The sequence below is a fragment of the Melanotaenia boesemani genome, chromosome 18, assembly GCF_017639745.1.
Source record: "Melanotaenia boesemani isolate fMelBoe1 chromosome 18, fMelBoe1.pri, whole genome shotgun sequence".
NCBI lineage: Eukaryota > Metazoa > Chordata > Actinopteri > Atheriniformes > Melanotaeniidae > Melanotaenia > Melanotaenia boesemani.
This window is the reverse complement of record NC_055699.1, coordinates 13,760,672-13,774,099: the sequence shown is the minus strand read 5'-3', so window position 1 is coordinate 13,774,099 and position 13,428 is coordinate 13,760,672. Positions and strand designations below refer to the sequence as shown.

General features: G+C 40.3%; 1 protein-coding gene across 8 annotated transcripts in view; it reads right to left on the bottom strand.

The window, feature by feature from the left end:
* sulf1 (sulfatase 1) overlaps positions 1–13,428 on the bottom strand; it is an 82,856-nt gene that overhangs the window by 26,563 nt on the left and 42,865 nt on the right. For 3 of the 8 annotated variants that reach the window (XM_041967809.1, XM_041967808.1, XM_041967810.1), the window contains exon 2: positions 6,798–7,033. The exons of 2 other annotated variants lie outside the window; for them this stretch is intronic. The gene's annotated coding sequence lies outside the window, so the exon portion shown is untranslated. Of the gene's footprint in view, positions 1–6,797; positions 7,833–13,428 lie in introns of those variants that run through there. 3 more of the 8 variants (XM_041967815.1, XM_041967816.1, XM_041967814.1) reach the window with 3 other exon arrangements.

Here is a 13,428-nt window from a genome sequence, read left to right as displayed (position 1 = left end):
TTTGCACTGAGGAGGGCCTGTGTCGGGACTCGCTGTGGCCAGCAGGCCAAGGGCTGCACATTGTACTCACCAAGACTCGCCGGTTAGCCACACAACCTGGCTGAAGGAAAGCTCTCTCTCTGTGCATTCACTTAGCTGTGGGTAGGCACTGGGAAAAAGCTCAAACTTTGGTGTTTTCAGACTCTTAACTCTGCTGATTTGTTTGACCAAGTTGGTTTAAGATGTATAACAAAATTCCAGAAAGAAATTCAAATACAAGATGGTGAGAAGAGATCACTGGCCCCATGTTCCAGCATGTTTATAGCTGCATAACTTACTTTCACAGGCACAGCATCATCATTACTATATATTTAAGTTTCCCATTGACTGGTGTGCGGCATGTTTGGGTGCAATGCAGGCCCCTTTAATGAAGAAGAATGACCTCAATTCAGTGAAATGTTAACTTGGAGTGAGCACATTTGCAGCTATTAGTAAAAACCCTTATGCTTCTTTTAAGACCAGGCATGAGACCCTTTGTAGTGCCAAAGCTACCAGGCCACCCCATCAATAACATGATTGTGTCTTTATGTATAATTAAATGAATCCTGGTTTAAAATACTTCAAAGTAAGCATGATTTGCAGGCCATCGGGCAGCCTGTTAGAAACCACCAGTGGGTTTTGAGTACCCTAAAAGAGAAATCATTAGAAAACACAAAAGGTTGTTTTAAAATGGAGGAAGTTTTATTTATTTGTACATGGGTGTGCATGTGTGTTTCTGGCCTGAAGTGGTAGGTATTTAAGCTAAACCAGGGACAGCTTTTTCTGTTGATCCCAGTTCTGTCTATCCAAGCAAAAGTTCCATGCAGCTGAAACACGCAAGTTGGGCTTAGTGTCATGAAGTAAGGCTGGATTCACTCATATGGAATCACTATGTTCGCAACCTTGATGAGTTTTAGGCCTATATTTATCATAACTAAACACATAGCAACCAGAATATTTGGCACATTCAACAACAGGAACAACAAGGAGCCCTCCAACCAACTATGGCCACCACAAACACAAAACCATGATTTCAACATCTTTGAGTCAGTCTTGGATCACATCTAGACAGAAGATATGAACACAACAAGCAGGCTGGTTTTAAAAGTTCAATTTTATGAGTGGAAACGCTAATTTACAATTTATGAAGGTAAAAGGAAAGGGTAAGGAAGGAGGTGGACAGATGACGAGGAGAATGAACAAAAGGGAAACCACTCTTCTGATTTATAGTGTGATATGAAAATGTGAAATCACAATCAGGGGACCAGCAGTTACATGATATAAGCCTTAGGCAAAAGCCTTTTTCATTAAGGCTTTTCTAATCTATAAATGGAAACTATTAGCACCAGACAACCTCAGAGGAACAAAATACATTTCTTTTACATGTCTCCAGCCACTTTCTTGTCAAAACCCACGCTTCCATCACAAACATGCTATCAGTCAGAGTCAGAGGGAGAAGAAAGTATTGCATGCTCATGGGTGGCTTTCTTGTCTCCCTGACGCGTCGAATGTACTTCAGACAAATCACTCCCTTTACCACAAAAGAGAGCTATGGCAAATTGCTTCAATAGGTTTCCACTGAGGTAATTGTCAAGAATAAAAGGAACTGACTTCTTTTCCATGAAATCATCAATGTGGTGGCACAGTAAGAAGGGGACAAAAAGTTCGAGAGTGCCGATCCAGCAAGTATGATTGATGTTTTTTTTGTTTAATGACCACCATTTTTTCTTGTACAAGAAAAAAAAAGTTCTTTTTAAATTTATCCACATGTCTGTCTTCACCAGTCACTAAATGACAAGTTAATATTCCTTTTGAAAGGCCAGTGTGCAGAATTTAATATCCTAAATATATTGAAAAACAAACTCAACTCACCTGCGAAAAATGACAAAATAAAATTTACTTGAATCCTGTCCTTCAAGATTACAATTTTACAAGATGTGTTGCAAGCAGGCTCCTGGTAAATGTAGCACTGCTCCTGGTGCATGAAACTAAACACCCCTAAAATGTGGAGCATGTGTGGACATTTTCTCTGGGAACCATGGATCATGAGAACTAAGCTATGTGACCCTGCACGCCATAAACAAACTCCTCCATGACTGCTGCGCACAAACATGATACCGCTCATAAAAATGTATATTCATCTGATTGCACCTGTGCCTGTTTGCCACTTGCCTCCATTCATGTCAGTAGGCACATATGTATGAGTGGAATTGGGTATTGTGTGCTCAGAGTGTATGTAGTAGTCACTCAAACAGTCAGAAAGAGCATTAGTCAGACTTCAGCAGAGACAGACATGTAACCTGTAATTTGTACACAGAGGAGCTCTCCATTGCTTCTGGCTTTATGTGTGGCTTTCTAAAGCATGCATTAAAGTCATTTGTAATTCAATTAACTTCAGCCTGCCTGGCAAAGATTCCAGATCTTTGTGCACTTTAAAATATACAGAACACAATATCTGCACATAGTCTAATTAACTTAGAAAGGATTAAAAGGGAGGCTTACCCACACAAACACTTGCACTGCTTTGTGTTCAAGTCACAGTAAAAGGAATGCAGTTAATGCATCATCCCAACATGTTCAAGAGATACGGGCCAAACTCAGCTGAACTTGCCGTGGGCAGTTTTTTTTTTTTTTTTTAAATGCAAAGTGAAGATAATGCATAATGCAAGGCAAGACATTCCCACTGTAAACAAAGTTGCTGTTCAGAGATAAAGCTGTTCCACTTCCATATGGCCAAGTCAGGCTGATCAAGTGAGAGCAAACAGGACTAGAGGCTACCAGAAGCACATGGCCAAGTCCACACTTATGAGTGCTTGTGCATGTACAGACACTTGGACACGCACAAGCAGAGGAGGGGTGTGCTGGCAAAGGCTGAATGTGTTTGTCCGCTCCAGGGGAGAAGGAATGAAAGGGAGCAGAAGAGCTGAAACAAACGCATGCTGGCTTCTATTAGTTGAGCTGTGGCGCGGGATGGAGGACCGAGGAAACATATTCATTCCTACAGCACCCCTCCCCAACCCTCCCACCCCATTATCTCCATTCTGGAAAGGCGGTGGATGAAAGGGACAACCCCCCAGTGGCAGCACTTCTCCTTCCAAACTTGCGCCGACGCATTCTGACGGCTGCTTAATTGTACGTGATACAGACCGGGTCTTTTCTCTTTCAAATCTAAAACAGATTGCTTCTCCCTGGGGAGGGGATTATTGGACAAGAGACATGACAAAGCAGGGACAGTTCAGCCCTCTGGGAGGTGGAGGACAGAGGGGGTAAGCTTGTGGATAGTGTGTATACATAGCTTTTCTAGGTTTGTCTTTTATACATGTCTATGTCAAAAGAAGATTACGTGTTCCTGTGTTTTCACCTCAAGCAAATGTGGGTGCGTGCACATGACAAAATCACCGGATCTCATTGGCCCTCTTAAAACTCATACTTTCTTTGCCTCTTTACAACACCTTCACACATCCCTCTCCATCATCCTGCCCTCCTCTTTATCTTATCCTACTTCCATTTCCCCCTTTTGACCCAGCTCTCTTACTCTCCAACTTAAGCCTAGGCTGCAGCTACATGCTGAGTAGCTTTTAAACAAAAGCTGCTGTGGATATTATGGAGAAAATAACATTAAAATCCTTCCTCTCTCACTCAAACCTTATTTATTAAAGTGCATTTTAGCCACAACAGGCAATCCCTCCAACATCTCTGGCAATATATTTTCTCCAACCAAAATCAAAAGGTCAGGGCTCATTTCATATCGCTTAAACCATCAGTTAAACCTTTCGCCTATGAAAAAACAGGGAAGAAAGACACTCAAAACAAACTTGTTTGCAGCTTTATTTTGTGTGTGTGTGTGTGTTCTTAGTAAGGGATCAAAGGCTAGAGGATGAGAAATTTAATGACAAGCTAGATCTAATGGTTGCATGCCCTGGCCTTTCACACTCAAATGACAGCGTGTGTTTGTGTCCCAGATATGCACGGTCTATCCTAAAAAACGTCTTCAAAAGTCAGAGTTGCTTAATATTTAAGGTGTGTTATTGGCTAACAGATTAAAACTCCAAAGCAGTGTTTGATCAGTAAGGTTAACAAGGAACTGAGAAAGTGTCTGACTCATCTAAATATAGTCTTTCTTGATCCCACATAAATGAAAGAATGCCAAAATGCTTGCTGTGCAAATACTGGTCATTTGCAGTGATAGGACGAGTAATCTAGCTCAGTGCTACTGTGCAATCAGGCTTGTATGAGAAATGCTATCATTACACTGAAGAGATAAACAAGAGCCAGAGAAGAGGGTGGTTTCGGAAATCTTTTAACATTCTGGCACACAAGAGAACATACACAAACTCCAGCTGTTCACCCCCATTTTCTGTGTTTTCTAGAGACAAAGATGAGGAGCCATTGGCTATTCAATGCAAAAAGTCCTTAATGATTAAGTATAGACCATTTATTATTTCACACTTGGTGATGTGCAATTCTCCAGTTTAAAAAAAATGTGTCCTTTTCAAAGTGATCTAGACTTAACATTTTATTCTTGCAAGAGAATGGGAAGTCATCAGCAAAGATCGGTTATAGCACAACAAAGAGGAACCTGTAATAGCAGAATTCAAACAAGTAACTTTAGAAACTTTAAAGTCAAACTGAGATTGTAAAATGCAGAAGGATAACAGTCCAACTTAATTGAGATCAGACACAAAATCTGAGACATACAAAAGGTAATAGAGACAAGCATTTGAGAGCATTTGTATTTTTGCAACAGTCTATCTTGAATGCTTTTAACCTCGTTCATCAGAGGTGTCACTTCCCTGGGAAAGTCTCAGATTCACATTGGTGACGGTGTTTATACAAACAGTTTAAACCACAGATACTGCTGCCTCCTTGTCTTCAGTTTCACTCACTCAGCACTCTTATCAGAGAAACAAATTACTTCACTTATTAACTTCAATTACACAAAGACACACACATGCACACACATGCCTAAGTAGATTCAAATGATGGCAAAGCCGCTACTGGAACAACGTTTGTTTTGGCAAACACCTACCCCCCTCAAATTATTTGCAGCAGCTGCTCGTGGTCTTGTTTGTAGCACAGAGGAGCAAAAAACTGTCTATAGGATCTCTCTTTTCTAAGCTGGCAGGAAGCAGTGTTTTTAACACTCCCAGGCTCCATTGCTACGCCCTAAGCAGGGTGATCAGAAACTAAATCTAAACACTGTCAGAGGAAACTCAGACGAGGTGGTGGATTTGAGGATCAGTATTGTAAATTATGAAAGTTCTGCATCGTTTCTCCAGACTCGCCATTCAGTAACAAACACAAACACTGCCAGAGTTTTGAAATGTTAGCCATTCTTTTCACAGTAATTGTGTCTGATACAAGCAATCAGCTTTGAATGGAACCACACTGTAATTTAGCTATTTAGGAAATCTAGGTCAGAAGGATAAATGCTCTGGCTTTTGTGAACTGGTGAATGAACACACTGATCTGACACAAAGTAAAGAACAGAGGGAAATGATTCACTTGGTCATTAAAATAGAGGAAATTTAATTTTGTACCACACACAGTGAAATCATAGTTTATTGGCAACATGAAGTTTGAATATAAGAGACGTCAAAATGAGCTTAACGTTTAGATTTTTTTAGAGGCTTCAAAATGTTTCTAATCAATATGAAATTTAACAAGCAAAGATTCACATTTTTCCTTGTCAATCTGCACAATCAAGTTGTTTTTCTATGAACCAATCTACCAGCTTTAAGGCAGCTTCAAATAACAAGCAAGGAAGTGTAGCTACGGCTGGTTTACAAGGGTAAACACAAATTCACACAACAGCAGCTTTCACCCATACAAAACTTCTCCCTGACTGCCTTTCACAGCTGCACAATCTCCATTTACAAACACCTTGCAAACATACACAGTGCCCTACGCTGGGTATAACTACTATACATCATGTTCCCACTTTGGCAAGTTTCCTTTCTCACTTGACTTGACTTAAATAGCTAAAGTGAGGTGTACATTCCCAGAGTCTCTGCTGCTCCGCTTAGCTTTGACAGTTTCCCCGGAAAAAGCTCTTCAGCAGCTCATCCATTTAGCGTATGCTGACACGATCTGCCAGAAGTGCACTCTGAATAAGATTTATTAAGAATTTTTTTAAAAAAGTATCTTGGCTGAAGTGTGAGATTTATAAATGTCACACTGACTTTAAAAATGTGAAAAATTAGCATTTTTAATCAGTGTAAAGGGAACTGCTAAAGATAATAAAAAGATTATTTCTGGATACAGTTATACTAAGAAAATAACATATTTGTAGACCTTTACTAGGAGTATAAGCAACACAAAATATACTTTACATGAAAGCAAAACTTTCCTAAATCTGCAAAAGCTGCTGCACATGTTGCAATAATTGTGCATTCATAAAACAAAAATTTAACAGGTGAATGCTCATGCATTGGAGGAAAAAAATTACATTAATGGAATGTGCTGCCTTCTAATCCCCTGAGACGAAGGAATTTGCGATGGAGGGAATTCCTGTCATTCAGGGGGAAAATTATGAAATCCTGCACACACACACAGAACTGCTGCGCAGCCAACACAGACTGACTGCAGAAACAGCGTAGCTCACCACAACTACAAATCCCCTCATACAGTCTCATGCTCCTGTCTCTAAACTGAAATGTAATTTTACTTCTAACTGGACAAAATTTAAAAAGCAGCAGTAAAATGTGGAAAACAGTAAAAACAAAACAAAACAAAACAAAACAAAAAAAAAAAAAAAAAGTGAGAAAGTTGTGCATTACCTGGAAGGCAGGAGAGCAGAGTGTTGGCTGAGTGAGAGGCAAGGCAAGGATTCCTCTCTTAGCTTTATCCTCACGTTCTTCACCAGATCTCCCTTCGCTCATGGAGGGGTTTATGTCTTGGAGCTAGGATTTTAGGTTCAAGAGTAGGAGGGGAGGGAGACCACACAGCTCCTGGAAGACAACCTCTCTCCTCTAATCCTCTCTCCGATGTGATGACACTCTCTAACCTCGACCATCTGTTGAAACACGTCCCGGAGAAGTCAGCACCACGCTGTGTCAAGAAGCCCGCTCCCCTGCCCAATCACAGTCCGGCTGCTGGGTGGCTCCTTGCTGCCAGGAGGCAGGGACAAGGACACAGCACAGCGTAGAGGGAGACACACACACACATACACGCTCACACCACCACCCCCATCCCACACAGACACTACCAAACGAGAGCAAGAAAACCCCCAGTCATCGTAACCTGAGAGGCAGGGTAGAAGGGCAGGAAGAGTGAGGAGTGGAAATGGGAGAAATGGGAGGGGAGCTAGACTGGGAGAAAGAGGGTATGTTTAAATGCAAACAGTAGAGGGAGAAAAAGATGGATAAATACTATTAGTATCTTTTATATTAACTTGATCATACTTGAAAATTCTCCACAGCCTCTCAGACTGAAAACCCCATGCACACTCAAACACACTCAAACCACTTCACCCTCAACATATTGACCTTTTTCCTCCCATTCATCTCCCTGCAGCCACATAGTATGTGGTCTTAAGAATAAAGCTAAAAAAGCAATAAAAGTCCGTATTGGCTCCATGGTGGGAATGCTGTTGGCACTAAAACGTTACATCTGCAGGCACAGGAGCCCTCACACCTCAGTGTGATAAATCCTTACAGTCCCCCAGCTGCATTCCTCCCCTTCACCACCTATTGCCTTGAGTTAGAAAAAGGGCAGAGGGGAAGACACTAAAATTACAAAGCTAAGGAAAGAGTAAGATAAAGAGAAAAGAAAAAGCAAAGAAGCATAAATAAGAGAGGGTTTTAGTTTATATAAGGCAGCAGATTGATAAAGCATTTACTATCAACATCCTTACCGCTGTGTTTCCTGAAGAAATGAACCAGTTTTCAATCTATTCATGACAACAGAGGGAACATTAGGTGAGAAAGGGTGTGACATTAATCATTTTGTTAAGGTACTGTTCTACTCACTGATCCATTAAAAAAGGATTACGAGACCTTGATGATATTCAGGAGCAACTTCAAAGGCAAACCCTAATGAGGTAATTCCCATTTGATAATCAACAGCATCAGCATGAGTTAATCAGAGGTGTGAAACGGCAAAGAAAAGGCCTCTAAATGGTTCATTTACATTCCATAAGCAGCTTCAACACAATGGCCTCTGTTTCAAGTTGTCCTTTGATTAATACCATTAGGTTCAAATTGGTTTACAGACTACTGATGAGTTTAATAGTCCTTTTCCAGCTGCACTCTGTTAATTATAACCCTAACAGAAAGAACTCTTAATTTTAGCTTTATTCAGAAAATAAAGCTTCAGCATAGGGAAAATTATCTCAGATTGTGTATTACCTTTAAGAGTTTATCTGAAAATAACACATTTAAAAAGTACAAAGACCCTTTTTTAAGTGGATGCTCCCAGTTTCATTGCCCCCCCCCAGCTTTTATTAACCTAAACAATGTCTATTTTCATGAAGAACACATGAAAATTTCACCAGCTTGGACTGATGTTTGAAACAGAGGCAGCAGTTAGAGTTAAGGGCCTTCAGGGGAAAGAGCTCAAATTAGATTAGCTAAATTCATAAAGACTGTCCTTAGCCCCTCCTGCATGGCTACACACAGCCTAACCCACATCTCCAAACCCAAGCCCCCATTCTCACGGCCGAAAGGTTTCCAAAGGGCTTTCAGGCAGGCCAGGGGCGACCAAATCCCTGTGCTCTTTTACTGGATTAAAGATGGCTGCCCCATTAGGGGAGAGGGGCTGTTTTTCAGAAGTTGAGAACATCTGTAAACATCTCAAATCCACGCAGACAGAAAAGGTTATCAGGCTGGGTTTAGGTAGGGAAAATGGGAGTGTTATCAACAAATATTTCATTAATTATTAGGTAGAAACTGGCATTCTCCTTTATGCAAACACAACATTTATTTATTTCTACCATTATACTCCATTTTCTATTTTCACTTTTTCTAATGGACACAAAAGAAGGGGTCTATAAAAGAGGGAGGTCTATAAAATCGTCCCATCTTATGAATGACTGAATGACCCACAGGGGGGCTTGTGGCCCTCTGGTACCCCTATTCACTCTCCTTCTCTCCATGCTTAGTTCAAAGAATTTAACTAGCCCATCACAATGGTATCTAATAGTCATTCACTTTTCATTTGGGCAGTTTTCTCTTATTTTATCTCTCTGGTTTGACTCCATATTTAATGTTACTCTGTCTTATGCTTAATTTCTAAACTGAACTGAAGCTTTCTCTGACCTCCGACTCACTCCCCCCCCCTTTCCTCCAGCTTTACCGCCATCAGTTGGATCTGCAGGTGCAGGCAGAGGCCAGTGTTGGGGGGGCTCTTCGGTTCACTAGCCTCATTCTCTGTGGCTGAATGAGATACATAAGGGTGTCATAGCCGTGATCCGGCTTCTGTGCCAGTAAGGACTGCCAAAGCTGAGGCTGGGGGGCTGCAGCCACAATGTGGGGGTGACAGTGTTATGTTATGCAGCACTTTGAATACCAAGCACATGGCCACTGCCACTCTAATCTCTTGCTGTGAGGCAGTAGTGCAGACTTGCAAAATGACTGGCAGGAAATGGGGAAGGGGGGCTAAAGAAGACACGCACAGTTGGTCGTAAAAAGGTACAGGAGAAAAATGAAAGGAGAGTAGGATGGAGGGGAGACAGAAATACAGCATAGGGGTAACAAAAAAAGTAGGAGAAAGTGAGAATGGAGGAAGACAAGCAGGGGCCTTTGTGGTTCAGTGGCAGCAACGTATGTGGCAGGGTCTCCTCTCATACCGCACTCCTGCAGTGCCAGATGTCCCTAAACTATATGTAACTTAACACACATGCCAGCAAACGTGTTTGGTAACATTTCTCACTTCAATAATTTAATTAAGGATGGTTATTGAGGTCTTGTCTACAGAATCATGGACATACTTAGGAAAATTTCATTTGTAGTTGATCTTTTTTTTTCCATTTAGGGTTGGACTTTTTAACTTGGCCATTGTTACTTAGCTTAATTTAAATTTAAATAGGGAAGAATATTAATAAAAGTTCACATTTATTTTATGTGGAGTTGGGTCCATGTCGGTCTCATAAGGTAAATTTTGTTATGATCCCTTCTTCAGTGTCTCCATGCGGTCCCACAGATGTGACACGTAGATTACAAAGACTGTATGAACTGTTCATGAACCTGCAAAATTACAGAAGCTGGATGTTACTTCAGTTCTACTGAGACTGAGTGGATACTCATCAACATGCACATTAATCATTCCTAAAAGGTCTGCAAAAACAGACCATTTCATCATTTTCTGTTTTTATAATTATTAAGGAATGTGAAGACTTAATTTGTACGACTTTAACTATGATTAACTAGTTTCTTTGTTTCTTTTATCTTTTTTTTAAAATCTTTTTTCAGAAAGTATATGAATTCAGAAACCATGAACTAGCTTTACAGTAGTCTTTTTATATACTTGGATAACGTATAAGTCAAAACTTTATCAAACTAATCATACTTGATTGCCACCTTTTTCCTAACTAAAGTGAGCTAGTTGGCATCCTTTTTGCTAACTTACCTCACCATAATTAAACTAATTAGCTTTTTAGGTTAGCCCGCTCTTGATATTTATATTGATAGTGTAAGAAATATTTAAATATGATCAGAGGAACTCCGGTTTCCTTTGATAGTTCTAGATAACACTAACAATAATGACAATTCTCAGTCAAGGGGGCTGTCATGCTTCAGTCGTCGTATGATTACATCTACAAAAACCACATTAAGTCTTGCAATTAAGGTCAAAGGTTAACCATTACCACCTACCATCTGTGTAAAGTGTAGTAGGGTTTTTTTTTAACCACTAACGTAGTACATTAAATATAATTAGTTCAGTTTTAGTAGAACAGTCAGTGTATTTGTCTCAGATGTGCGTCTGAGTCAGGAAATCAGAGCTAAAATGGCATGTATGTGTTAAATGGGTAGCAACACAGTCTAACACAACTCTTCCTATCAACAATGTTGTTAATCAGCTGGCTATTTGTAAACACACACCGATACAAAGCTGAGCAGCTTCCATTTGCTGAGTGTGAATCGCTAATTTAACAAGACGTTATTCTTGTGCCGACAAGTGAGTGCTGTGCGATAAGGGTTATAACTCATTGGTTCATAACAGCTATCTTTCATTATCCTACCCTTCAGTATAGCACGTAGCAAATATGGAGGCCTATGTCTTCTAAATCCATAAACACATCAAATCTCCCTGTCCACCCTACAAACACTGAAATACTATGTTGTCTTGCATATAGTCACCACATCTTTTCCAAACTTACAAAATTTCTGATGTTAGAGGAAAGACAACATCCAGAACAGTAAAAAGACCAACTGCTGTAACGTGACAGACCACCCACAGAGATATTTTAAAGCAGGATTAGGACCTTCCAAGAGCTTCTACAAAGCTAAGGACAGATTGTGAGACAAACCAATCCTATCCCTCTGATCTGGTAAATTATAAGATGACAGAAATGATTCAGGATGGCCTCCAGCTTTAGTAAATGACTAAATAGCTGGGAACCAGTGCTGTAAGCCATCAATATACGAGATACATACAGTGAGGAGATACTGATCGCTCTCCCTGGAGATGAAAGGCATTCTGACAGATAAGATAATGGTAGTCATGTAGTGACCAGGTTCCACATGCAAAGCCTGAGAGCCTTTCGACACTGAATTCCACTGAATTGAGGAAAAATTTAAAAAGGACACATCAGCCACATCAGAGTTTAGAAATATTAGCAAGATTAGCTAATTATGATATATTTATTCTGATACAGCAGGAGTTCAAGGCTAAAAAGGGTTTGAGCTTTGAAAGACCCAGATTGGAGTTGTTCTGCAGCTTCTTACCTCAAACTTGAAACTGTCGTTCAAATGAAATGTCATACAAGGAGGTTTTTAAGATTCAAGTTTATTTAATTTAGCTAAAATTGTTTAAGTATCCTCTGTTATGCGACTAAAGGATAGGCTGTGATTTGGAACAAAAAGTAGGACTTTTTAATGGAGCTAATCTTGTTCAATATACAACATGATTACAGCTCACATGAATTTGAACCCTTTAGCTGAAACTGTCCAGAGAAAAATATTTATCTTGATCTCCAAAAACATTTTTCCTCTAAAAAAAAAATTTAATTGCGATAAAAAAGAAAGTGCATTGGCATATAGCTGACCCCACTGAAAGAATTCCTCTGTAGCCACAAATCAACAGTCTCTTCACCACCAAACAATAATGTATTCAACAAATAATCATTTCCCTGCATACCCCCACTCCACTGACTCCAAGCAGTCTCTTGAGAAATAGAAAAATCTGCTCTGAAAGTGTTTGTTTACACCGATATTCCCTGTGAAAAACAAGCCAGCTCTTTGTTAACTGCTAAAAACTTTGACCCCTAAAAGGCATGGGGAGAGAGCTGTAATTGCTGTCATAAAGCCCGAGTCCAGCTCCTTCCTGTCGCTGAGGAGCTTTTGGAAGTCTCATCCTCACAGAGTGGTGCACCGTTTCCGGAAGCCTGGCTTGCTAATCCTCTCAGGCGAGAAGGTGAAAGACAGGAACAAGGAGAAAGGGGGAAAGTGCTACGTGGGAAGGAAGAGCTATGTATACTACAACATTCAAAATGTCTGTTTGAAAATAATCCCATAAAGCATGCCGCCAGTGGCCTGCTGAGAGGGAGAATTAGGATTTGCGTAGGGCAGATATGCTGTTCAATTATCCCCTTAGAGGCCTTACATTGCCCCAGGCCTCGATAAGGGCAGAATTTTCATTTGTCAGCAGCATGTGGTGAGAACCAGGCAGGTCTGGTTAGTACATACAATAGTCTAATGATACAGTCCTGCAAAACTGTGCCATGAGAAATCAGTTTGGCTTCACAAAAGCAATCAGTAGGAAAAGCAAAACAAAAATAAATGAATAAATAAATAAAATAAATAAATAAAAAACACAAAAGCCAAATAAAGAGGAAAAATCACCAAATTAATGAGCTGATAGACATACTGCAGTGCTAGTGTCCACATAGCAACATTAGTACACATGCTAGTTTAATTAGAATACAAACTGTTTTCTGTGGCCAGTAAGATGAAACACAGGGATGTGGCTGTGGCTTTTAACAGGGTGTTTGCTGGGTTCCTGGGCGAGGGGAAGCTGCAAGGCTCCATGTGATTTGGGATTTGCACGCGGGTGGGAAGAGAAGTCTTTTAATCTGTGTCCTGGACTCTGTTTCCTCTTGCTTAGAGAAAATCAGTAACATGAACTGCTCAACTACTGGGATGTTTATAACCCACTGGAGGGTCACACAGTGCAAGGAATCATTTGTATGAGAAAAGGTACAAGAGCAAAACCCTCCTCTTCACTAAACTCCATCATCCAGTTTCTTTTATA